Source organism: Andrena cerasifolii, chromosome 8 (genome assembly GCF_050908995.1).
Source record: "Andrena cerasifolii isolate SP2316 chromosome 8, iyAndCera1_principal, whole genome shotgun sequence".
NCBI lineage: Eukaryota > Metazoa > Arthropoda > Insecta > Hymenoptera > Andrenidae > Andrena > Andrena cerasifolii.
In genome coordinates this window covers 15,587,495-15,615,105 of record NC_135125.1, presented here as the reverse complement: position 1 = coordinate 15,615,105, position 27,611 = coordinate 15,587,495, and the positions used below count along the sequence as shown (strand labels likewise).

The following is a 27,611-nucleotide window of genomic DNA, read 5'->3' as shown; positions in this document are numbered from 1 at the left end:
TCTTCTCCATTCCCCGCGTGGTTTCGTTCCACGCTCGCTTCCGTGCTTCGACAACGAGGCATAATATACGGCCTGTCAAATCTTGAAGAGGGTTTTCCTCGCCTGGAACCTTCAATCGATGCTACGACAAAATCTATTTACAATTCTGCATGCACGAGTGCGAATATTCGTAGTTCCTGGCTGACGCATCGTCGCATTGAAAAGTAGATACTCGAATCACAGAGGTAATACAAGTTAATCCCGGGGGAAAGAATAAAAACAGTGAGCTGGAGTATTCTCTGTAGAACTCTCTACCGCAGACGAGGTATAGAATAGGGTTTGTGGGATGCTGGTCCTTCTCGATAGATGTAACTTGGAATGCCTCACTAAGGAATTGGAACTTGGAATATCTCAGTAAGATGACGGAGCAGATAGAACTCAGAAAATTTTCGAAGTCCCATCTGTTCCAGTACCTTACTGAAATATCTCAAGTTCCACTTATCGTACTACAATAATTGTATTCTGGGTTATGCATACCCGTATTTATACGTATTCAAACATTTCAAGTTACATTTATTCTTACATTCTATCGAAGTATTCCAAGTTCCAAGAATTCTTATATCTAACTAAAATATTTAACAATCGCAGCCATCGGCTCGGTTCTCATCGATTACCAGGTCTCATGAGGAGGTTGCTGATCGATGGAATTTTCATTCCGTCCATCTCCCTTTACATGAAAACCTTAGTCTACTAAACCAAAGAGATAGATGGAAACAAAGTTCCATCGATCTCTTCGGTTTATATATAGAATCTAGGGAACCGCCAAGCAATCACTCGATTAAAAGAAATTCAGGAAAGAATGAAAGACGAGAAGTAAGCATGCAAGGAGTATTCGATGGCGCAGTTCCTACCAGCCTAATGTCCGAGTCGAAAGGGAAAAGCGTTCGGCGCCCGCGAGGCGATTCCTGTTGCTCCGAGCGACCCGTCAGGAGCACGCTAGAACAAATCATGCAAAGATCATCGAAGAAATGCTTGAATTAGAATAAATCGTGTAAAAACCATCAAAGAAATGCTTGTAATAGAACAAATCCTGCAAAAACCATCGAAGAAAAGCTTGAAACAGAACTGACCAAGCAAAAATCACCGATGAAATGATTCCGAATGAAGAACAATGAATTTGAACCCCTGCAGATAAATTTTTTTTTGAATACTTAGCTTGCAACGAACCCCAAATTTTGTTTGGCACCAACCGAATAAGCTACCTCTGATCAGGTGGCCAGGGAGCCAGTTCCGGGTTCCCGGAGGTCCTCCAGTCCCGGAGGACCGACGAAGACTGAGGATCGGTAAGGACTCGGAGCTACAGTGGAGCTACGAATGGTACAAGATTCACGATCAAAACAAAGTCAACGGTTAACTGCAATTGCGAAATCCAGTGAATCATTCGACAGAAATGAATATTTCCGCTAAAATATTAATGGCAGTGGCTATTACTATGAAAAATTATGTTAACATTATTCACGCTAATCGCCAAGAATAAATAATTGCCAACTACAATCGATAAAACTCAGATATAAAGTAATTAGAAACATTGGGGCATGGACTTTGAAATGATTTCCTATGCCAAATGAATTCTGTTTTGTTCTCAATGTTTAAACGTTCGATAAATGTTAATGCCTATGCGTATTGCAAAGTGGTAATTACAATGTATAAATAGTTTTTAGTTGGACTTCGTGTAAATGAAGACTTGCTTTCTATAGACGATGATGTATGGCATTTTAATTAATTCCTCTTGCCAGAAGAAAGAATGTATAAGGTCTAGAAGGGTACGAGTAATTATCATATCCTTATTCGAATGTGTAAAAAACTTCACAGTAACTTTGTGCAAGACTTTAAAGAACTAGATTTCACTGTAAATTTCTGTCTGACAGTAAGCCAATTCTCGAGGCAAATAGGATCCAGAAAATAATAGAGTAATTATTATTACTTTACCAGAGTGTTTAAACAGTGCATTAGAAACTTCGTATAATATTTCTGCAATTAATTTCTTTAACAAGGTAAAGATTCGGACAGTAAAATCTAGTTCTGTAAAGTCTTCCTCAAGCGTGAGACAGAAAAATGCATCGGATGTTCGGTCTGTTCTATACCTCGCCTGTGTTTCTACCCCCCAGATATATTTTCCCCCAGTATCCCCCAAAACCACCCCCCTGAGTTGCACACTGCACAGAGGAAGCTCCTCGAAACCTAATATCGCATAATTTCATTTTCACGTGGCACACACGGTGCCCAAGATTGAAATCCCCCCCGGTAGGGGAGTAAATATCTTGTCGGTGCGATAACGCGCGCCTTTTGTCGCGAGCTTGCGCGCGTGTTAATTAAACCCAGCGAGCGCGCCCGAAAACTCGCTGGATGTTTGTTGAAACCGAACAAAGAGTAACAAACGGTGGCTCGACAAGAAAACAGTGAAACAGAGGGCGGCGTTATCGCGTTCCGGGAAGCTCCGAGCTTTCGTGGCCCGTGGCGCTGTCGCGCTGACCCGACCGCGAGCCTCGCGTTGATTAATTCGCCGAGCCCTTCGCGAATTTATTCCGCGTCGCTCGTTTCCACGGGCACGCGGGGCGCGTCTTGCTCTCTCGATGCAGAACCGATCGGCGGTTGGCCGTGGTTCGTGGACGTGCAGGGATTACTTTGCACGTGACAGCGCGATCCATCAATTTCACAATTGCCCGAGGCTGGGCCAAGAATAACGCTGAAAGTCGAGCCTGAAACTCGCTCTACACACACCAGCATTGTTCGTGCCGATCGTACGATGCGCTCGTTGCAAAGTCACGATACATTTTCAGCGAATTAGCGGTGGTGTGTGTGTGCGGTGTGCTGCAGAAGTCAGTGTGCGTCACAAGGGAGGGGAAGGCGAAATGCAGTGAGTGGGAAATGTGGAAATATGATGTGGTACGTTGTTTTGGGGATAATTGGAGTGTTTTCTGTTTTAAGTTTTACATTTTAGTCGGATAGGTTGAAACTGAGACGGTGTTCTTTCGAAGGGTGGCATCTGATGGCGATCGGCGACCGCAAGTGGATTGGTTGCACATTGGCAATTTCGTGTATTGATTTCTTCATCGAGTTAATATTCGTCGCAGAGCCGGGTTAATGGCGAAACCAGTGACATTTGGCAGCAGTGATCCCCTCTTGGTATTCGTCATCTCTGACCCTCAGGATTGCTTGATACGCTCTCCTTTCATTTGATTCGGAGTCTGCGACTTAAATGCTGTCCACAGTCTGTCGAAGCATTGCGATCTTAGAATTCTTATGTTCCATCCCATTTACACTTAATTTCCTTGCGCAACTAGAGGACATTTAACCTCCGTACAACGAATGCAGGGTCATTTTGATCCAACTCTGACAAAGTCGATCACGATGTTACATTTGTGACGGCAATGGCAAAATATAGTATAAGATGCCTAAATCGCAGTAACGTTATTTGTAAAAATCATACAAGAGATACGCCTATTTTATGTATCAAATGTACGTGAATATTTTTTTTATGCATTCTTTTATTACCTATTTATGTGGGATTAATTAATTTTATATTCAATTTTTTTGCGAAACCCGTTTACCATAGAAATGTTGCTGGGTCAAACTGACCCTGCATTCGTCTTACGCGACTATATCCAACATTCGTCTTCCGAGGGTTAATCCTTACAATCAAATGATCGGCGAAGCTTGTATTGGCAGCCATCAATCAAAGTAGGATTCTCTAGTGACAGCGTCGCTTCAAGTACTTTACTTTCCATACTTTATTAAGTATTTCATCCAACAGTATCATCCCGATCGAATGTACATAAAATGCTCAGAAAGGAGTCTCCAAGACAAAGCGATGGGATCTTCAGTTTCCACGATGAAAAGTCCCATCTGTTCTGCAGCATAAAAACCAGCCACCAGAACCACGGGACAGTGGCGTTTTGTGTGCCGAAGCGTTCAAGCGCGCGTTGCAACCGCGTTGCATTAGGATCGCCGTAGTCGTGACGCAAGCGAGGTTTATTGATTCGCAGAATCCAATATAACGAAGCCAAGCACGGTCGGGAGGGGTATCTGTTGTGTGTGGTTTTATAGGCCGTGTACGTATTGTTGGCAAAAATCACCTGAGCTCATCTTCGCCGATCGATTTCGTGTGTCCCATATTTTACGAGCCTCCCAGTCTCGCCCGCCCGTTCCCGGATTTACGCGCAGAAAATTAATTCCCACGTGTAATCGATCTTAACGGCGCTTCAGCACTTTATGTAATGGCCCATCAAAGGAACACACTTATTATTTAATGCTGCACTTCACTTCTCTCGAGATCACTGTGATCTTTGATTGGTAGAGCAGGCTTCAGCTGATACCACTTGTCATTTTTGTGTAATTAGTCACAGGAGCATTTAACTTAAAAGCTTGAACCTTCGATACTTAATTCCCAATAAGAATTAAGTTAAATGTCTTTGTGAGTTGTGAGCTGATAAATTCTTGATTAACATTAAGTCGAAGCTAGGTTGTCTAGGTAAGGGTTCAAAAGCCTGTAACAGGAAAGTGAAGGAACGAATAGACATATCGCGCGAGTATTCAATGCAAAACGATTACAAGGTTGCTATCTCCTTCTGTCGGCGGCAAAAAACGAACGTAATTGTAATTGTTTTAGACGTATTGTATAACACGATCGCGAGGGAATGAGCGACGGGGCTCCAAGAATGCGCGCCGCTGTTTACCCGTAATAAATTTCCATGAGACGTTATTGCTTGTTCCGAGCTCGTTACCGGGTGTAACAGCTTTTATTTCACCTTGAGCCTCGCGTCCAGAGTCAAGAGGGGTTGCATTTTTCGAGGGTAGCACGATGAAGAGGAAGGCAGAGGGACCGGGGCTCGTTAAGGGCTCTCCAGAAAATGACAGGGTTGCCAAACGAATCTCGAGTTGCCCTGTAGTTGAGCGTAATTTTAACCCTCGCCTGAATAAGCGCGCGTGTGTACGTGCGCGCACGCGTCCACGTGTCGACGAGCAGTGTTTGCTTTGGCAATTTCGCCTTGTTTTATCGCTCCGCTTGGCCGCGTGCTCGCGCCATCGAAATTACGAGACTTTCGCGATGCTTCGTGCGAACACACGGGCCACTATTCTTTTCCACGGTGAAACGTTTCGTTAAGGTTACGCGACACGGCCGCCTTTGTTCCCATTTTCATGTTCGAAGAGCAACCTCGAACGTGAGAGTCAGGGAGCCAGAAATTAACCCTACCGATGGCCATTTTTTTTAATCTAGTTACGTTTCGATTGATACAGACTTCCGTGCACCAAGGCAATCGCGCTAACTCCAACAATTATCTTACTGGCGTTTCGAATATTAATCTGCAATTATAATTATTCCATTGTAACTTCCCAGTTCATGATGTCCATTTCATTTTAATTGACGAGGTAAACAAATGTACAGTGCTTTAAATGTGCCGCCATCAAAGTGTCCCACGATCGATCCGACGTCGCGTAAAAGTAAAAGTGGATCAGCGGATAAAGCGGAGGGAAATTCTCGGTAAAGAATACGCGAGCGTGGTGCCGCGAAACGTGTAACCGTAGCAGCGACTCCAGCGACCTACTACCCTGTTTTCCATACGATTCACACGACCCTCCAAGTTCAAAGTGGTCGAAGCAAGCCGTGCATAAGCATTATCGGCCTATAGCCAGGCCAGGTGCTTCGCTGTCGGGTATAAAACGAAGCCTTTCCCTGCCCCGGCCTCGCCGCGGCCTAAGTCGACACACAAAGAAGGCCGCTGCAAGAGTTTCAGTAATTACAGACCTACGCGCAACGCGGATGTAGCACGATTTCTATCGATGATCGAATTTAATGGCCGAAGATTATTCTAGGAGCTCGTGCTCCGGGGGCTTGTCAAATCTCGCGTTCGATAAAAATCCGCAGATAACTTAAACTCTACCATGATCGTTGACAGGCAAACGCTAGAAACACCCACTAAAAGCTGATTATCAAAACACTTCCCCTCGACGGTAGTTAAATATTCCTGCATCGAAAACCCTGCTAGCTTGCTCTCGGTTTATAACAAAACTCCATGCACGAATTTTGATAAGCGAAAGCAGTGGTCCAGCGCGACCAAAGGAGCCACTGTAAGTGGAACAAGTCAAGGATTACAGCGCTCTCGTCGGGCCTAATCCAGGAATGAAGAAATTTCGCCACTGCAGTGACACGTGGGTGCGAATACCTTAAAATCTACTCGAATTCCATCCGATGGCAGTGACTTTCGTTGGAAAGGTTGGTTCATACGCGACACGTCACGATCATCGATCGTTCCCTTCTCCCCACTTCGCTTGCTCGCCCGATAACCGTCGTTTTCGTCCAGTTGCGCTGGCGATTTCGCAGCTGGCCGAGCGCAGGCGAATTACGGCCGGGCGTCGGGATTAAAAAGCGACCGTAAAAAGCGAAACGCGCGGATATTAACGTGGCGAGCGTTATCGACGGTTCTCAGGAAACACGGCGAGCCAGGCCGCTGATAAATCGATCGGGAGTTTCGTGGGACCCGTTATCGGCTAGAGTGTCGCGGGATCCCACTTGTGCTGGATATTCGTGCAACCGCGCTAACGATGCAAAACTTAATGCCGCTAATAGAACATGTTCGGGCGACCGTTCGCCCCGTGCCGAAATTCTCTGCCTCGGTTCTGCATGCCCCCAGACGAGATGGTAACGTTTCACGCTGTGCCTCGCAAATTTCGTAACCAGCTATTCACATTCCCCTTATCTGGCGGAACTTTTAAGTGCAGAGTAATCACGAAGAATTATCAAGAAGATTACAACGATCTCGCGTGCAGATAAATAACCGTAGACTGATAATGCTCTTAACGAACGACGAGAAGCGCGAAATCGTGTAATTACTTCGATAAACACGGCGTCGCCTTATCAAACTTCCCTCCAACAGCTCCAAACCTTGCAAGCTTGTAGTGTTCAATTTAAAATCCCTGTCCACCTTCTTTGGGACCGAAACACTATGTACGATCTACGTCCGAAGTGTACACAAAGATGATTCGGATAAGTGCACTGTACCGTTTCTGAGAAATCTGCAAAGGGTGTCCGAAAAATTACGAGGTTCGCGGTTTCGTTGGAAAATACCCGTGAAAATCTCCGCGAGCAGAGAAAGAGAGGGCCTGGCGGTGGACGCTTAGGAAATTATCCGTCCGAGCAGAAGTTTATCGCGGCACTTGACGCGCGTGCACGCACCGCGGTTATCGCGATATATAACGGCTCTATCGCGATTAACGTCGTCGAGCGATATTACGCAGCCGCGATCCGCGCCAGACAAGGACAGCCGGATACTGATATCGCCACGAGGAAGAGGGAGGCATGTGGGGGGGGGGTGGGGCGAGCGTGGGGGCGTTGGAACGTTATCAGAGACGGTATCGCGCGCCCACGATCCCAATTTCGTGATAGCATCGATCGTGAACCGCAACCCTTTAACCTGCAGGGGTTATCTCGCGCTGGCGAATGCCCGTCGTCGTGTTTCTCTTTGCTTTCTTCAAACTTCACTCTTTCCCTCGCGCTCCCCCTACATTCCCACCCCCTCTCTCGCGCTTCAAGTCGAAATCGTGATTCTTTCGTTATCCTTATCTGATCGGAATAGCCACGGTAACGCTGCTCCTCGGAGCTTTTTGTGATTTGCGGGAGATTGACTTGGTTATCGGAGTGGGATTAATGGACGTACGAACTGGAGGATGTAGGTGTAGAAATCATTTCAGAAGTTTCCAGTGTTGTTAATCTTTTCAGCTTGAGGTCATTCCTATCTGATCTGAATAGTAGATACAGGGGCTTGTTTCCTGTAGAACGTGGCAGCGACTCCTTTTTAGCACTGCAATTTCCTCGAAGAGGGGTAGCATGATCGTATTACGAAGGAAATTCGACGAACGTTGTATGTTATTAGAGAGAATTAAGTCCGTCAAGTACTATCCGAACATCGCGTTGAATTACGAGCCTGGGTTAGGTCCGGGGGATAAAAACGTTACTTTTAATTGATTCGCGGGTGGGAATTAATTGGAACGTCAAGAGGGGAGGAAGAAGAAACTGGAGAACGGAATAATTGTTGCTCCTGTTAGCGCCGTTATCGGTGGAACCCGCGTCATCGTGGAAATTGACATCTGTCGCGACTTCTTTCATCTCTGTTCATCGCCCGTTATCGCGGGATGCTTGCGAGGTTATAGAGCGCACACTTTTCACGCTAATTTCGTGGAATTCGGGTAATAAGCCTGGATCTTCTTCCCCTATAATGCTTTTCACTGTACAACTGTCAGATAGTACGATTCTCCCACATTTAGTTTCGATGTTACTTTAATTCACCGATACTTTTCCATGACCCGAAGGATGAAATTATCATTGCTTTCATTAGCATCTGCTGAATGCATTACCTGTCGAACCTGTTTTATTCCCGCCGTACTCGTAAACGTCAACTTTTATTTATATCCTTATTTGCTTGAAAACCCACGAAATATGCACCTACGTACTCTTTCTTGACACATGCGTTGCACCGAAGTATTTAGCTGCTGACACCCGTTTAGCTTGAAAACAGTTTTTGGGAGCAGGAAGAATTCCGACAATTTTGCGTTCAGAATTTTTGGAATCGTTCGCTCGGGAGCAAACGGGGCAGCGAATGGCCTCGTCGCTTCAGGGACAGTTCTTTAGAAACTCTGAATGGCAAACGCATGTGGCGAATTGTCTCCGACACGTTACACGGCTGATAATTTGTCGCGAATAATTACATGCAAATTTAAGGCGTAATTATTTCATTGAGATATTTGCATGCGAAAAGGCTCGTGTAATGGGGCCTGTTGCCTTGAAGACATCGGACCATCGGCTATCAATATTCAATGTATTTATTAAAACAGCCCATGTTGTCAGTTGTGAGATGAAATAATAAACTTCTGGGCCAGGGGCTCGGATAGTGAAAGATAGTCTTCGAAAGCTGATATCCTAAAGAATCCTGTCACTTATCGCGCACTATTAGGACCCACAGACTTCAAATAAATTAAATCGAAATAGTACAAAACAGTACTCTGCAAAGCTGTATCTGCTGTAACTTGACTCACAGCTAACTTGGAGTTGCTACACAGCTGCTATCCACTTGGCCAACTTTGGTCCACATCCCAAACTTCCATTTCAACCCGAAACGAAAAGAAGCAACCGAGAGGAATCGCTAAACTCAATCCACAACTCAGCTAAGGCTTCCACGCCAGTCGACCCATCGCTGCATCGACAAACACCTATGAAACACAGAGGAATTCCACATCCAAGGCAAACAATATAAAGCAAACGAGGGCCCAAGAGCCTCCTATCGATAGGCGATCGTTGAACCACCAGCTATCAACGAATATAACATATGCTCCCTTCGCTCAAACATTTCGCCCCCGATGACCCTCAGACGCGATCTCTCTCGCTAAAAAGTCCATCTTCGTGAATCTTTAGAGTCGATCCTTTTCAACGTCGACCAGCGTAACGCAACAGCCTGCCCCCCGGAAAGCAATTATTTTCCCCCTGGACATGTTAATTTACTGCCGACCATAATTCTTATGAAGCATTTTGCGAGCGTGGACGCGAAAGGTCAAGCCTCGTGCATCCTGACGAATCGTTCCAGCGTGCCGTTTGAATCAGCTTAACGACAGCCGCGCAACAGCGGATCGTTAATTAATGGAAACCTGCCGTGAATGCCCATCGAGTCACTTCCACCGTCCTGTTCCTCGTTATCTCGCGTCGCGCTAGATAAAAATCCGTCGCGCGGCGATAACCGACTGGAGAAAGAAGTTCTCCATGGAGAAGCTCGGCCGCTCGAAAGTCTTACCCAACGTTGATAATTTTTTCCAATATTTTTTTGAAGCGCGAACGTTGCGTCACAAGAAAGGAATGACCCGCTATCTGTTTGATATCCTCGTTTATGGGCGTACGTCATTTCTCCACGGAGTTTGAGAAAGCGCGCAGCGAACAAGTGTTTTAAGAAAGTGTTGCGTACGCTTGATACCTGGAGGGGGTTGGTTTACTGTTTAATAGGTAGCAAACGCCATGTAAGCGGCGATAATCGAAAAGATTCCGTTCGGTAGTGTTTGGGTGAAGAGCTGAGTACCAGCCAGAACGAAATCACTGCCAAGTGAATCGTGCCGCAATTACGGGCGAATAAAGGCTCGGGGCTTACGGGATGTCTGGCCAAATTTCGTGTTTCGTCGATATCGCGGCCGCTGCTTAGCTCTGTATTAGGTAAACGTTCTCGAATTCTCTAAACTTAGCCGACCTCGACGAGAATAGATCCTACACCCAGTGTCTGTTAATGTCAGCGTTTCGCTGGGAACCATGCTCAGTTATTGGTTCAATACCTTCTTGTTGAATACATTCCGTCCGGGCACAAATGTAAGTGGAGCGAGTCGACAGTAATTACGAAGTGACTGCAGTGTGCGATGCCGAGAGGTTCTGTCTCGTTAATTGTGAATATTATTGAAGCGGTACTACCTAGTGTGGCTGGGCTAAACTACCTCCGTCTCTCTTTATTCACCATGCATGTCTCACCTTTATTCCATTCTCTATGTTGCAGGTAAGGAACTTTAACAATTACCTTGGAAACTTTTCGAGAACGAAACCTGCAACCCCACGAGATTCCCCCTATGAGTAAGTTCTTACGAATTCAATAGAAATCACTATGTAACAGCATCTCTCGTACAATTTTTTAATTAGTGAAGTGGCTTTATCCAATGCACTCCAATTAAAGCAGTCCCCTGTATTATAGCATTGAGATACGATCCATAAACTCCCAGGAATCACCGAATCCATCCGTCGACGCTTTCAAGTAGCTAACTTAAGTCGGAGTGCGCCTTCTTTTCGACCCCATTCGGCTAAAGTTCGTGGATAATTCTCGATTTTCTGATGCGTCCGCCGAGTGGTTGGCGCGCAAGTGATATAGGTCCGTCACAGCCCCTCCGTCTTCGAAAGTAGACGACTCCGCGTGTAGGGACGCGGAAGAAACGATTTATTACCGCGGTCGTTTGGCGTGCCAGAGAGACGCTATCGCGATTAAGATCCCGACTGATAAATTTTACAGCGTATTGCGTCGCGAAAATGCCTCGCCACCGAGACTAATCGACGTTCAGGAGAATTCGCGCGACGAATCCACCGTTTTATGGCGTCGCGTATGGCGCTTGTTGTTGGGTGTTTGCGCGCTGGATGGCCAAGCAACTTCCCTGCTGACCAATAAACCGGCAACGCAACGGGTTTTCCTATTTCTCGCTCATAAAGTTCCACGCGACAAGGTGTTTCTTTTTAAGTTCGCCGAAGATAATTAACACTATTCCTACCACAACCGGTCAAATGACCGTTTTTAAAATTTCGATTAGAGTTTCCTCTGTGCGTCGTAATTGAATCGCCTTTAAACTTCACGAATTTCCTCAAATATACGTATGTACATGATATACTTCTGAATAAAAGAAATTATATTTTTATATTGTCAAATTGGCTATTATCTTCATTCTATATTAAAAAGTATAAGTTGCGCTAAAGACAGGTCATTTGACCGGTCGCGGTAGGAATAGGTACACGTGAAGTGTCGGTAGGAATAGTGTTAACACTTCGGACGCGTTATGTTAAAGGTTAGGCGCTTTAAATTGTAATTACTTCTGTGGGATAGACAGATTGTACATGGTTATCTGCGTCGACGACTATTTGTCAAGCCACCCTGCAAGAGATTTTGCGGCGCATCGTGGTAATGATAGTTCTTCGTGATTCCCACGTTTTCTTCTGATGTCTGGAGAGTAATTACTGATAACGAAAGGATCGGCAGGTCATCGAAGGTACCTATCCAATTTTATCCCACTTCCAATTCGATGTTTGATTGATTCATTGTCCCGTTAAGGATTTCTCCCGGAACAGAATTATTTATTCTTGTTGCAACACGAATAATTTTGTTCGTTTTCCTTGGAACAGTGCACGCTAGCTAGGTAATCCGATTCCGTAATCCTGCCGCTTCGTTTCGACGTTTGTTGATATTAACTCGTATCCGAACGATGACTAAGGAGGGCCAGCTCATTCGTCATTATTAATGGCTGCATCGAATTCGTGTTTCTGGCTCGAATTTGTCAGCCGACGATTATATATAGCTCGACCGCGAGTATTCTATTTTCATGGGTCGATAAATAATTGCATTCGGGTGCGTAACAACCATTGCACTTTGCCAAACGCCAAACCGAGGCCGAAGCTTGTCAATTAGAGGCGCTGGCTAACGATAACGTTATCGATAAGTTGAATTAATTTATTGTAACTGGACGAACCGACACGAGTGACAGAAAATGTGACGGGAGAAACGACCGATGGTATTGTGGATGCAGAGAACGAATCCTTGATATTTTATTTCAGTCACTCCCATTTAATCGATGCCTGAAATCGTAGCTTATTCCTTCCTCTGTCAACAGAAATCCTTGGAGGGCTCGTTGTCGCGTTTCCCTTCCTACCGGAGCTTCCAAAGCTCTCTTTGCGGGGAGCATTAATCCTCTCACCATCCCCAAACTTTACCCCCGTTCTTTTGTTTCAACGATCCAATTACAAAGGGGAGCTTTAAGCCGAAAACGCGATGGGAAACCATAGGAAACGACGATTCCGCTGTGTTTCGGTGGTTTCCGGCCGGCACAGGACCGTCCCCAACTTCCGCACGAGATTTCGTACGCCCGATGACAAAAGTTTTGCCTATTTTGTGCTCTTGGCTGCGCTTTCAATAGCAAATCATTTCAAATTGAATGGCTGCTGTCGAGTGAATAGCGATACTTTTTAGTTCAAACATCAATGGACATCTATTTCTGCTTCGTCTCGAGCGTGCGAGACTGAATTCTCTGTTTCCCACTTGAACGTACTTATTCAGGCGGGATAATAATTCAGATTTCTGTGACGATGCAAACAGACGAATGTCACTGAATCAGAATTCAAAAGACGATCGTGTTGCGTGAGAGAAATTCTCAACGCGGTTAAAGACCTTCGACTCGGTAGTCAAAGACACAGAATTCCATCGAACGTAGGGTAGAGAACCTTCCCTTGGACGTGGAGCCGAGAAATCTGGACGATACTAGATGTTAGCGCACGAAGCAGCTGAGGTAGCCGAGGAGGAGTCGATTGTTAGAGCTCCACTTGGCAGTGGTGCCGGAGTTTTTGCTCCGAATATAAAATTAGGTCTGTTCGGGATCTCGTAGAGCAGGGGACGTAAATAGATCACCGTTAGAATGCGGCACGTCTTATTCACACTTACGTAAACAGGTCTCGAGAACACGTCCGCTGCTCTCTAGGTGAGCTTATCCTGGTAACGTTCCGGGGGGAGGGCCGCGCAGGCTTCGTCCTAGATATCGAGTGTTCTCCAACGGAGAGATCGATCCCCTAAATCGATAGTTATTATCTAGAAAGGTACATGGCAACGAAGAGGAAGAACTTCGTCAGGTCTAGCTGCAAGACGTTCGTTTATTACGTCAGTTTCTCTCACTAAAACTTCGCCGCGGCGAGTCTCCTCCTCGGGTTGGATGTCTGAAATAGGTTACTCGAGAACGGGGCTGTTATTGACGAAGCAAATCTGACGGAGCACAGCTCGCACTCGAGGGGAAGAATTGGCCACGATCGTCGAGCAAGTGGTACGTGGAATTATTGGACAGACAGCAGACGGAACACTTTGCGAAACACTCGTCGCGCATTATTCTTCCAATTTCAGAGTTCGTCTACCAATTTTTTATTTCTTCACAGTTACTTCCTGCCTTGGACCGAAGCTACTCCTACAATTCGAATTGTTGGATGGGTATAAGTAGAATGATTGGTAGTAATTGGAGAAAGGGACGGCGATCCCTTCCACCGTTAATGGATTCCCTATTCGCTAAACGGTTGAACGTTTTCTTTTTTACGACGCCGGATGTGTCAGTGTACACGGTATCGACGTGGATACGCCGCAGGCACCCGGAAGCTTTTAAGCAGGGACGCGTGGATGGGAAATTTCGATACGGGAGCATCGGTATCGGAAGGAATACGGAAGCGGTCGAAAGTTGGCGTTCATAGAGCCGGCTGCCACCCCTCCTCGATGCAGGGGTGCGTCCCGTTGCATGAGAAGAAGGTATCGATCGGGTCCGTGTCTTGGAAACGTTTTATTTCCCCCCCTCTGCTCCCCACCCGGCGGTGAGCGCAGTCTGGAATTAATTCCGCGAATATTTTTTTATTTCGAATTAAAACCCGGCAACCGTGGCTCCTCCACTTATTTCTCTGGGGTCCAGTTTCGTATAATAATTCTCTTTCTGTTCCTCGAACGCGGCAAGTGCGCGTATACCGCCCTGAATCCGCTTGCCGCAGAGCTGCGCCATGAAAGAGGTAATTTTTTACATGGATTTTAATAGGAATCGCACTGCTGCGGGTAATTCTCAGTCTATATTAATGGCGGAGCTATGCGGGTCCTTGCATTTCAAAGTTCCCGACAAGAATCTTCTCGCCGTCTCCCAGCGCGCCACTGCAGCCAAAGAGAAATCGCATAACCAAGCCTAATCGCAGCAGGCTCCACCGCCATAAGAAAAAAACTAGTATACTCGAAGCAAACTTGGTCTTCCTTTCCACATCAAAGTCCCGACGCCGAGCGGTGTTTGAAGCGTATTCGAGGCACCAACGGGATCCGAAACTTCGCGCGATTTCCCCGAACTTTTCCGCGCAAGGAAACCCGCTTCCACCGGCCGAACATCGGGCGGGGTGGGCCGCGGTACAATGGGAAACGGGCCGCGGAAAAAGGACCATCGAGCGTAATTTCAATTACCGCGTTAAAGGGGGGCCAGCGTCAAGTAGTTGACACGGGCCGCACAAAAGGAGCCCGGGTTTAACGAGCGGCCGCCTGAAAGGCGTTCTAGGCGAAAGGGTTGCGGCAGTTTTCGACGCGGTTCCGCGAAAAACCCCTTTGACGGGTGTATCCAATAAAAGGGTTGGAGGGGAAGGGTGGGGTGGCCCCTTTGGAGAACGACGAGAGCCGGCTGACCGCGATTTCCATCGCGAAAAGCGTAAGGAAAAGGACGTGGGCGGGGATGATCGATCGGAAGCCGCGCCCGCGGGGGCTAGCAGACCTGGGCTCGCCCTCCATCCAAGGAAAAGGGGTTTCCCTTGGCGGTATCCAGCGAGCGCCGCGGCGTTCCCGGGGACGAACTTCTGATAAGGGCGAGAATAGAGGCGAAAAGTAATTTGCAGACGGAAAAGCGACCGGCAGTCTGCGGGGAAGTGGAACGCTCCGGGGCAGTCGGGGTATTTTAAAGCGTCTTCGGGGGATGATCCTTCACGTGGAACGTATCGTCGACGGTGGCAGAGAGCTTTGTTACGCTTTCGGAATCGATACCGCGCCGGGTCACGCTGTAATGGATGGATATTTCATGAATCCCCGTCCCCGCGGATTGTTACAGCCGCATCGATGGGGACGGATTTTTATTTTCGAGTCGCGGGCACGGCGGAACGCGGTGCTCGAAGAGAAATCACCTGGCTGCGATTCTGGGATTGCATTCTGAGGCGTCTGATTCATTTCGGATTGAGGAGATTATTTTTTAAATGAGAAAGAAAGAGCGGAGCAGCGTTTAGGTGGATAGTATTAGTTTGTTTCTGGGATCTTTGGGAAGATGTGATTAGATTCAGGGTTTCGAAGACGATTCACATGCTCGATTGCGAGAAGACAGTTCCTTGGCTTCTTTCTTCTTTAGTAGTAATTCTTATACTCTTCCCTCCCGGCAAAGACTTATCGACAATGGTAGGTAGTCGTTACAGAAAGTAACGAGAAGTAACGAGAGAAGGAGGCGAGTTCCGATGTGCTGGATATCCCAGCGATATCTAGATCCCGAGCTGGTGGATCGAGATTTGTGGCGGGCACGGCGCAATAACTCCGACACCAGACTACTCGACCCCGAACTACCACTGCTGCAAAAATATTTCAGACGGAAGTTTATCGGTGGATCTAAAAAATGTCGAGCTCAAAGCCAAGAAATGCTGAAAAATCTGGGAGTCTACCTCCAGACGCGAGACAGTCTTGAAACTCTTTCGAACAGTTACTCTTACTTCGTCAATCCCTCATCGACTTACAATTTGTTGAGCCTGCCTCTGAATTAATTAACGTAGATAGCTGTCTGTATATTAATCATGCGAGCGATATGTCAGTGTTGGAAGCTAACGATAACGATTCGCGGCGAATATTCAAATAGCAGCTCGTCTTCTTCAGACAGCACAATATATACAAAAAAGGAAGGTACCTAGCTATGAGCTATTCCACGTCAGAACGAATAGATGAAAAATTTAATTTAACCGATTCTCTAAAAATTACAGCATTTGTCGATAACCTTGCAAAAACAAAGTATACTGAATTTCAACGATCTATGTGAAATAGTTTTGGAAATATTTAATGTTAAAGTTTCGAAAATTCAAACAAAATCGGCTGACGCGTCGTCACTTAAACTGTAATATCTCGGTTATTTTTAAAGACAATGCCAAGTTCGTTTATCAATCATTAACAGCTTGGTTAAATCCCCAGCAGCGGGACATTTTCACAGGCGAATAGCGCTGAGATGCCGCGAGGAGTGTTTCGCTTTTCACCGTCTCGCCTGAATGTTCCTTAAAATTATCGGCGAGAGCGTTGAAGCGAGTCCTCGTCGATACCACGGCGGGGCCGTAAATTTTCGCGGGGTTTTCGTGCCTCGCGAAAGGAAAGCGACTCCCCGGCAGAGGGGAACAAAGAAATTCTTCGTTCATCCGTGCGGAAACCGCGCTCGCGGATATCCTATCGGTGTTTGCTCTTCCGTATCGCGGTTTTGGATACGGCCGCGGTTTCTCCGCGATAAGCTCGCCGCCATTCGCGACTTTCCTATGGAATCCAGCCCGTTCGAAAATCTGGAACCATCGGGATATACGAAAATCGAAGTGAAACACTGCGAGCAGCTCAAGCATCAGGAATTCCATAGAAACGTTTGAGATCGTTGGTTAGATTCGACTGAATGTACTGTCAGTCACGAGCGATCTAGTATTCGGTTGGATTCGGTTGTATTCGGCTAGATTCAGTTCAATTTAGTCCAGTCCAGGTGGAACTAGTTGGATTCAGTTCAATGTGAGGTCAGTTAGCGTAGGTTCCACTCGGCTTAATTCAAGTTTAATTCGATTCGGTTTAGAACTCGAATACCACACGACCCGTAAACGAGTTCTACTGAATATTTCCCCACCGACATAGAGTTCTTTATCTCGAGCCTCTGCTTACTGGCTTCTTCGGTAGAAAAAAGTGGAATTTCACCCGTAAGAATCCAAAACGCTGTTTTCGAGTGACAGGTAGGTAAAGTCAGCTGTGGTTCCCGCCACGAGCACCGAATCCGGTTCGTGACTAATTGCAAATTAATAGAGGAGAAACGGTTATTCCGTGGACGATCGGCGGAGATAAGTAAGAATACCGTTGACGCAAGCAACGACCGTATTAGAGGCGGCGGGGGAGCGAGTTGTTTGAATTATTTATCGTTGCTTCCCAAGACTACTCGGCGGTCAGCTTCCCGGAGATCCTTTCCTTCCATGAAAATCAATTGTCTTGCTTTGGCGCCGAGCGTTATCTGGCAATTATCGAGCGAACGGTGCCGTTTCTCAACTGCTTCCTGCGAGCAACTAGCGACACGATAAAGTGAAGTAATTCTCCGCGGGATTTCCCAAGTGTCCTGTCCCCGCGTCGCCGCCGTTCTGTTCCTCATTTCGTGGAGCTGTATCGAAGGACGATAATGCCTCGTCGGCGTAATTGATAATATATTTTATAGCGCCCAGCTTTCGAGGAAACGCTGATAGAAACGGAGCTGATGAAAGCTGTGTCGCGATTAGAAGAAGCTACGAAGGAGGTTGATAGAGAATCGATGAGGCGCGAGGTGCCATTCGTAGTATTCACTTGGAACTTAATCCATTCTGATCTGTACCGAAGCATTGATGGGCGAAAGAAAATTAACAATGGATAGTGCAACTGCACACATTCCTCTCGACGTGTCTGCATCCCATCCACCGGAGCTGCATGAAGTGACTTTCAAAATTGAAAGCCAGTATCTGATGCATCGATCACCGGATCGCAGCGTCCATCTCGAATTCCCCCCACAGCCATAAACACGCCGTAAATATCCCAACGATCTTCGCCTTCGTCGATCCCAGCGGCTACAATATTTACCCTCCGCGGGGAAAACATTTTCATTGCCGCCGATAGATCAGACGGAGAGAAAACAAGTGGCCGCGAAAATCCGCAGGAGCCTGCGCGTCGAATGATTAATACCAGGGCCGACAACTAGCGCACCGATCTCCTAACGTCATCGGTGGCTTATATAGTCGCCGCTCGTTGGCTAGTTGCGAAAGTCACCAAACCCTGGCAGCCATCGGATAAAGTCGAATCCCGGATTGTCCGTAGCTAAGGCTGAAGATGACAACGCACGGTATTTTTCTGGATAATGGCTCTGGCTTTCCTCTCTCCTCCTTTGTCCCTACTCCGCAGCCGACGTCCAACGATACTCTCTTTTTAGCTATTAAGTTCGCGGCCTGGCGATTCAAACGTTCGCCGCAGACGGCGAAATTATCGAGCGGGCTTCGCTTCCGCTTACGCGACGCCCGATGATCTCCCGGGGAGCCGTCTTCCTCCTTTCTGAATAAAAGAACCTTTCGTTTTTTGCCTCGTTTCTTCTGGGCCTCTCGCGGAGACGAGTTCCGCAGCCTTTCAACCCTTCCGCGATCTACCCTTAACGCGGCCGGAGGAAGATTGATATCGTTAACTTTTCACGTTCAGGGAAGTGTGCTCTAGCATTGCTCCGTTTCTTTTGCGATTTTTTTTGTAGTTGAAGTGGCGTGGCAGGCGAGAAGAACGGTCGCCATTGTTCCGTGGATGCGTGGTATCTTGAGGCGATCGATCATTGCAATCGGCCACTTGAAATTTGCTTTATTCTGTCTTTATTTCGTGACTGAACTTTGGACGAAATGTGGATGAATGGATTTGCTGAAAATAGGGGGCATGAGTTATTGTATTTTGGAACATTTTTCGTGTACGAATTATGTATGCGATTGAGTATTTAATTCGTTTCGTATTGGCGCTGAATTGGTCCTGTTCTGTCAGCCAGGTGCCAAGTGATCCACCCTCGATTCACCCTCAGCTGATGGTTAAGAAGAGGAAGTAACAGATCGTAAAGAATTTGCCTTTTGCTCCTGCTATCTTTCACCCCTTGGACCCTGAAGATTCTTGGCGAAAGGTTGTTTAAGAAGCAGAGTTTGTGGAGTGTTTCTGTTTGACGTACCTTCGTCTTCTCCTTCTGTTTCGCCTGGTTTCGTGATCGAGCTGGTTTCCTGTTTAAAGTCGCGGATGCTGGTTGAAAGTCTGTTTAAGTGGAAAAGTTGTCTGTTACAAAATCCAGTGTTTAGTAGACATAACGTGTACAGTATGGCGAAAAAGCTCCTCGACAGCATCCTTGCATCCTCAATTAACTTTTCAAGAGGGGTCTCGATTAAACTAGAGTCCACGTAAACAAAAATAGCTCTCGAATGTGAAATGTTTATTAATCGTGGACAGAAAGAATTGATAAGCACTGAGAAAATCAGAATTAGAGAGAGGTACGTCCAACTCTAAACCATACGTACCGCTGAATCGAAACAGTGGGACAAAGATTTTCAGGAATATTTGGAGTTTGATAAAGAAATGTTAGCTGATGCAAGAGCAAATTGCAGGCTTAGGGTTATCGAGAGTCGTTGATACGAGGCAGTAAAGCCCCAATAAATCAATCAAACATTCTACTCGGAGACAAAGAGAAATTTCACTGAGCCGTGACTCAAATTTACGATGATGAATCGATAATATTTCAGAGGTATGATTTCGGAATAATCAATTACTTAAATTCTGAAATTCATCGGACATACACGAGCGCGCACGTGCGCTGTCTAAGTCGTCCGGCCTTTCCAGAATTGAAGTTCTATTTTTACCGCGAAGGACAGAGACAGGTTATTTTGAAAGTAAAGTCCCGCGGTTGCGAGTTTTCGCGGGCTCAGCGCGAGTCCACCAAAAAATATCAAACGCTCCATCCGAATGCCTTATTTGCAGACAAGCGTCGACGCGCATTTACCATTCCGTCGCTTGCGTCACATCTGACGTAGGTATGAAGCGTAACGCGAAAACAGCAGTAAAACTTGCCTCGAGACACCTACGTACGTTTCCAACGATCCATTCTTCTGAAATGTTCCTTTATCGTTGCGTAACCCAACGATTAAAAACCAAGAATTACTCCCAAACTATCGCAGTTTCGATCCGCGATACACAAGAAGCCATCGGCAGCAGGAAAAAGGCAGAACGGTCCGAAAGAAGCAGGCAGAAAGATTTGCACGTGACCGGGCCAGAGAATTCACAGAGCTTAATCCCAGAGCATCGCTTCCCTCTAATCCGTGGAACGAAATTCAGTCAGCCGGGTGTAATTTCCAGAGGAGCTTAAAGTCGAACGGATTGACCCAGGTCGCGAATCCGTCGGCTGGCTGTTCGTTTCGGCGGCATTTTTCTCTGGCCCCTGCGAAAAGGGGCGTCCCCCCTCCGGATTTAGGGCGCTATTTAAATAGAGGCTTATAGGGCAGGCCCTCCCTCGCTCTCTTTCTCTCTCTCTCTCTCTCTCTCTTTCTCTCTCACCCTCTGGCTACGTTATCTGGAGCAGCGGCGCCCGTGTCTGCGGAGGCTGTGTCGTATTGATCTGTCGGCTCGCTTGCCAGCACGCCGAAGAAAGAGAGAGAAAAGTAGGGAGCCTGTAATTTATCGCCACCCCATAACCGCTGCGATGCTCGACGAATCGGATCGAAGACGCGCCGCGCCGCGACGCCTCCGACACAGGCGTGTTTCCGCTTTGAAATATTAACTCGGTCACACGTGCTGATCGATGGCCCCGAAACACCGTGGTACAATTAATCGGAAGCGTTAATTGGAGGCGCGACTGTCGAGGCTACTTGTCGCGGCAAGGGTCTATCGCGTTGGCACTGTGCGGAAATAAATTGTTCGACATCGGTGGTGAATGTGGGGGATGGTTCGCTGGGTTGATTGATTCGGTTGCAGAGGCTCCCGAGAGGATGTGGTTGCGATGGTTTTCGTAGGATTTTTTAGGGAACTTTGGTGGTATCGAGTGACTGGTTTATTATCCTTCTGAAAATGTAAACGGGTGTATCGAGTATGTGGAGTGACATTGCTGCAAAATTTCAGCATCTTCCTAAACTTCTTATTGGCATGGATAACTTTCATCGAAGACAAGAAAAGTTATGGAGAGATAGATTCAGAGATGCAAAGAGGAGCGGACTCTGCACGGTCCCTTTTCCCTTCGAGCCAAAACTGCAGTTACACTGATTCTATTATCAAGGAATTTCTCTGGGTATGTTTAGCACATTGGGGTAATTGTCTGATTAAATATTTGCAGTATGAAGTGGTATTTCGTACCGTAGATATGTGGAGAGGAACTGTATGCATATTTTAAAGAGATAAATGGGAGTGTAAATTAAAATTTTTTGTGAAATTGTTGCAAGCTTTGTAAATTTTAAGTTCCCCTTGATTGTAGTAGTAGTTATAGAAAGACATAGTCACTTTACATGGCGCGTCTGACCACAGACGAACCCTTTTCCCTTGGCCTCGTGCATTTCGCGTCTTCGTGCAACGTTTATGGAAACTCCTTGCACCTTAGTTGCTGAAGCATTCTGAACAAAGTCATTTATTACACAAATAGAAACGTGACGTTCTTTACGACAAACCAAGCGAAGAGTGCAAAATGCGAGGCTATTTTTTCAGGAAACTTGCCACCACTAACGGTCAGGCTCCATTTAACACAAACCTCGCATTTGAAAAAAATCTCATTTTCACCAGGAACAATCTGCTTTTCAATCGTAACGCGAGCAAAATTCTATCCTCTCCGCTTTCGTACACGGCGAAACGAACTCTTCGTTAGCAGAAATTGTATTCGAACGACCACGCTCGTAGACCGAGATAAATCGGTCCGGGGCACATAATTTTACACGTGTCAGCGACCGATTCAGTCTCGATGATCGATTCGATCCCGAGCGGTTCACTGTCCGCCTCTGTGTGGCGTAAAAATTCAAGGTCGCCTGTGTCGCAATAATTACGCAACCCGATAGAAACGAGAGTGTCGCAAGCGTGCCGACGAATTCGTAAAAGAAACGTCCGGGCGTGCCTTGAGCTCGATTATTCGCGGCTCTCCGAGAATCTCGTTGTGAAATTCAAACGGCACCGGGCACACGAGCCAACGACGCGCTGGAAATCGAGACCGTTCGAGAGGGAATACCCGGAGAAGCAGAAGGAAAAGTAAAACCGAGGAGGAAAGACGAAAGGAAGGAAAGTTTCGAGGCACGGTTGCCGTCTGCGCAAGCGAAACGACGATCACGTGTACGATGGCCGCTGGAGAGCGCGTGCAAAAATTATTAATTACTCGGCGCATTCAGGGCCGATGCGAGTCACAGCGGCTCGTTTTCCGTCGGCTTTGAGGAAACGAGATCGACGTGATGTCACGCGACTCGTCCGGCACGTGTTCGAAACTAATGTCAGGGTCGCGGCCGCTCGCCGAGGCAGGCTTCCGCGGGGATTCCGCGCGCGGCAAAACGGTCCGTCCAGTTTAAACAGAAACGACAAGGCGATAAACACGGAGGGTGCGCGAGGAAGAAGAACCAGCCGTGAAATTTAAGGGACTGAAGGAACCGGTGGATCTAGACCTCCGAGGATTGGGGTCCACCGTGGAAAGCAGCGACGTTCCCTGAAACGGCGGCTTTCGCGGAAACACCGGCGGATCGTTCGAATAGGCGCAGCCGTGGGATTAATTTTTCACGGCGGAAGGAAGCGGCGAGCGACGACCGCGGCCGATCGATCGATCCGTCACGAGATCGAGGCGCTGCAGCGTGGCTCGATGCGCCAAAAGGGAAGACGCGCGGAAGGTCGACGGCGGTGCACGAACTCTCCGGTTAATCGATACAACGTAGCGCTTGTACACGCGTGTATATTTGTTTATGCGGCGACGGGGCGACCTTTAAAGCGTCGCCTCTATGATGGACGGTCCACGCACGTGAACACCGGCGATTTGTTGTATAACCGACGGTTACGTAACACGATTCCACACGGTTTCCTCCCGTCATGGCCATCTATTCATCGTCAGAATAGAGTGATCAGAGAGTTGCCAGTTGCAGGCGAGAGAGAGAGAGAAAGAGAGAGAGAGAGAGAGTCACTCGCTAAACCATCGATAAGTTCGATAGTTCCTGGAACGTGGATCTACGATGAGTCAGAGACGCTTCTCAAGGTCTCCGCTCGAAGGGACATTGAATTCCGTGGAAGAAAGGGTAATTGATTTAGGAATTTCGGAACTGAATATTAGACGAAGTGCTCGAACTGGTTAGATATCGGAGATATTTGAATACTCGGAGCTTCCGACCGGCAAAGGGGGTTAATGCGCGGTATGGGTGTGCTGGTTTCTGGAATTATCGATTAGATCCTATATTATTTTTACTCCGTTCGACTTGTTAGAGTCGTGAGTGATTTTCAGGAAGGCGCCTGGTCTATATTGGACGAGGTAGCGTAACCAGCAAAGTGCTCCGATTTAAACACCTTTCCACCCCAGCGGTGGAAGACAGGGACGACTAGGTCGGGTCGAGCACCCGTGTCTTGACCCTGTTTAGGTCGAGTCGCAATTATATCCACTCCCCGACGCTTCCTGCGTACTCTGTCTTCATTTCACGGATACTTTTCTCGCGGAATCTGCGAGCTCTTCGCATCGCACACGATTCAGTAGTCACCAGGCCGGATTGCTAACGAGTTCATCTCTTCCTCCCTCCTTCTGCACGAGCAGAATTCGCGAGGAAATTAATGATAACGAAGGCACGAGCCGCCCACGCGTACTTTCGCGTTACAATTTTCCCTGGCACTTGTATCAAAGCGAAACGTGTCTTCGCCCGAGCACTTGACGAGCAAGCAGGCTCGCTTAAATCTTTTCCCGGAACATCAGAAGCAAAGGAATCGTCCTCGTTTCTAATTAGAAGCAGCTGAAAATAGTAGAAGACAGGCCGAGAAGGAGAAAATCAGCGTTTCCGTTTTAATCGATCACCGAGGAGGGAGCTCCACGTGGAACGCTCTGCTCTTCCCCTCTATGCACGGATGCGCAATTACGCGTCGTCCGTCGAAACGACGCCATCTCGTCGTCGAGCTCGATCGAAGGGAGCCCCCACTCGATACATCGAGGCAGGGACGACGAGCATAATTATCGTCAGGCCGCTTTGTCCCTTCGATTCGCATTGCGTCGCAACGATTCCCAAACGAGACGCCGGAATGATGTCGCCAGCAACCCCTACGCGAATGTTGAAAACACCCTAAAAGCGACGGAGCTCCGCGGTCCCCTGGACTCCATTCACTGCCGTTCGCTGAAGGACACTTGTCTGGCCCACATTCACCGTCCCTTCTGCCACGTGGTCTCCATTCAGAGCACCGGGAAAGGGTGTGCTCGTGGGTCTTTACGCGCACCTGCAACCAGCCCCCAGTGTTCTCACCTACCCGAGGGTTCAGGGAGAAGAAAGCTGTCCTTTGAATCACCTCACCTTTCTGCACAGGTCCTGGGATCGAATTTGCTACGTTCGGGAGGGTAGAGCTAGAGCTGATCGTGAGTGGAGGGTTGTTGGAGTTGGGGAAGATGGTAATGATTAGTGGGTGTTCCGAATCTGTTCGAAATCTTCTTACAATAAGCTTCGAGTCCACTTTTCACCATCGATATTTCTTAAACTAGAGCCATCTTAATCGTCATATTTTCAATCCTCACGAGTAGATCCCCGCGTGCTCCCCAATTCAGTTATGCACCTTCCTAACACATATGCAAAATCCCCAAGGAAGCAATCTTGAAGAGAAACATTGGCCTCGTCGCTTCTTGCCAAGAACCCTCGACTTCCCTCTATTCACCTGGTTTTTAATCGTCACCCAAAGGGGTAGTTACCATCCCTAGGCTCGCAGTGCCCCTCAATTAACAGCGATGGAGTCGTTTAATAGCGTCTTAGGTCGAGCGGCTTAGAGCACTCGGAGGGATGCACCCCTTTGAATTTCCCCCTGATCGTCAGCTCACGGACCCTCTTCACTGCTAATCCCAGAAAAACCATCACGACGCGCAGAAGTGAGCCGCGAAAACGCGACACGCCGCTCCGTGGTTCCTCGACTCGCAAGGCCGTGTATTTTTAACTTGAGAACCTTCCGGCAACCCTGGCCGGGATCAATACCTCTGGCAACCCCGTCTCGGTGTACTACCGGAGGCAGAAAGGGTGCAGCGCGGGGTTAACCTACATATCCAGAGCCCTGGGGTGGCGGAGAAGCTATCCTCGCGCGAACGAAAACATTTTTCTTTCGGCTGGGGAAACACGGCGGAGGAAAGGGCGGAATGGTATCCGGGAAAAACGAGGGGAAAGTTTCTTTATCCCCGTGCTAGCTAGACCAGGACTTGCACGTCTCGGGGTATCGACAGGCTCTGCGCTGTTGGCTCCCCTACCTAGAACTCTTTGGTTTGCATTGAATTATGGGTAGCTAGCAGAGGGTTAGATACTTTCGCTTGTCTATTTGGATGTTTGAGTGCTATTGGAGATCGCGAGGAGAAACGTGGGTGCTGGATGTGGAGGAATAAATACGGAAGAATCGTATAAGATAGGAGAGAGTGAAGTAGGGTTTTGGAGGAAATCATGCGAGCGACTTCATCTATTTTGATGGATGTAAACTTCTGTAATCCACGACCCGCCGCCCACTATTTTATACAGAAGAGAATTACCCCCATTCCTGCAGGTTTTCGCAATTTCCAGGCACCGCAGCCTCTGTAATTCAGACATCACCGCCTGTTTAGCCCCCCAATGAAGCAGCGTGAGCCCCAAAAATATTCGTTCGCGGCGAAACCGCAGCGACGGGGTGCGAACGAGCCGCAGAACAGCCGCAAGGGTGGAATACACTCGCGTAATTGAAAAATACCCGTGACCGCGTTGTCCGTTGCAATATTCGGCCGAAAAAAAGGGGAACGAACGTGGGGGTGGGTCGAGTAGAGCGAAGAAAGCCGGAGGCGGGGGGAGAGGGCAACGCGAATGTCCTCTCATATCCCGTTACAAAATGGCCGCTGGTCCAGCGAGCTTCTTGGAAGCTTATACACCCTGTTCCGCCCCCTTGGTCTGGCCTTTTCTCGGCGGATCACGGGTGAATAAAGGGGGGAACAGGACCGTGACGGAATTGAGTTCCGAGACGGACATACCCAGGAGCCTTGACGGCCGTCTAGGAATCCTCGAGGAGGTAGGACGGGGAAGGACGGGTGGGAGTTGTCGCAGAAAGAGGGTGACGGATGAAGGGAAGTTGATAGAGGAGGAATATGGAGTCTGAGGTGGAGGGAGATAGAAAAACAGGCGGGAGATGGGTGGATGAAAAACGAAAAAATGAAGGAAATGTCGAGGGATGGTGGTAGGAGAAGAAAGTGGCCTGGTGGCGAGGAATGGGTGGGAGGGACCGGAGAAAAAGTCTTTCCCTCTCGACGTCATTCGGGTTCAGAGAGCAACTTCCGCAATTGCGACGAGATACCTCTGTGGAAGATGGCCACTCAGCGCCGCTAAGGGCAATCCTTTTTATTGCCGTTCGCTTCACGGTAATCGCGTGGGTAGCTGAATATTCGTTGGACCCCGATACGCCGCTGGAGATTCCGGAAGGCGCGTTTTGAATCGAACGATGCTCGGGATCGTTCCGTCTTCGGCGAGGCTTTCGAGAGACTTTCATCCATCCGTTTGAGCGGAAATGAGGATCTTAAGAACGTTGCCAGTCGCCCGGAGTTTAGAGTAGTTCCAGTCGAGCGTTCCTCTTCGATCCAGGCACGTGAGTCCGGTAGACATTTGCATTATAGAGGGGATAAAAGTTGCGTGCCGAGTGTCCCGTCTTCTTGAAAGAAATTGGAGTTGTCAGCGATGGGAACTGGAGGATTATCACAGTAGACATTTTTCTTCTCGAAATCACAGGTCGATCGGAGGGTACTTGGCGTCGGAATGCTTTCAGCGTAGACTTCCTTCGTTCGTTTCACGAATTTGAATTAGAAGGTAATTATTGCAGGAAAATTAGCCTTCAGATAGTGAGAGAATTCATTCTTCCATCCTGCATGATCGTTTTCCAAATTACGAGCGAGATAAAACAGAGAAGTCTAGGGTTCGGATAGCAGGTCTTTGTGGAATCTCGCAAGATGGCATTATGCCACACGAATAAGTCGAAAACGATTGGCTCTCGTTAGGAACCAGAAGACGGCAGCCCGAGTAACCGGAAGCGGCGTTCCGTTTCAATGCGCGATCGTGAAAGGCGCCGATAACACGGTCTCTCCGGGGTAAAAGCAAATGCCTTTCGAAGATACTCACCAGGGAGCCTTTTAATGTGATTTCGTACTCGGCGAAAGCGTCTCGAATAGCGATAGGGGCTTCTTTGTGCGTGACTCGCGAATTTTTATCCGAGGCTTTTTCGTCGGGGTGCCGTTATAAATCAGGGACTTAATACTTATGAGTTTGACGAGCTTAATCATATTTGATCCGTTATCCGTCGTAATCGAATAAGTCCGATGTATAGATATCCCGTACA

General features: G+C 47.7%; 2 protein-coding genes across 8 annotated transcripts in view; one reads left to right on the top strand and one right to left on the bottom strand.

Annotated features, from left to right (window-relative positions):
- The window catches only part of LOC143372311 (uncharacterized), a 130,429-nt gene that overhangs the window by 74,386 nt on the left and 28,432 nt on the right, over positions 1 to 27,611 (bottom strand). The gene's annotated exons all lie outside the window — the stretch shown is intronic.
- Positions 1 to 27,611, top strand: part of LOC143372312 (uncharacterized) — an 80,641-nt gene that overhangs the window by 41,193 nt on the left and 11,837 nt on the right. For 3 of the 7 annotated variants that reach the window (XM_076818364.1, XM_076818366.1, XM_076818362.1), the window contains one exon: positions 10,560 to 10,633. The exons of the other annotated variants lie outside the window; for them this stretch is intronic. The gene's annotated coding sequence lies outside the window, so the exon portion shown is untranslated. The remainder of the gene's footprint in view (positions 1 to 10,559; positions 10,634 to 27,611) is intronic. 7 annotated transcript variants of the gene reach the window in all.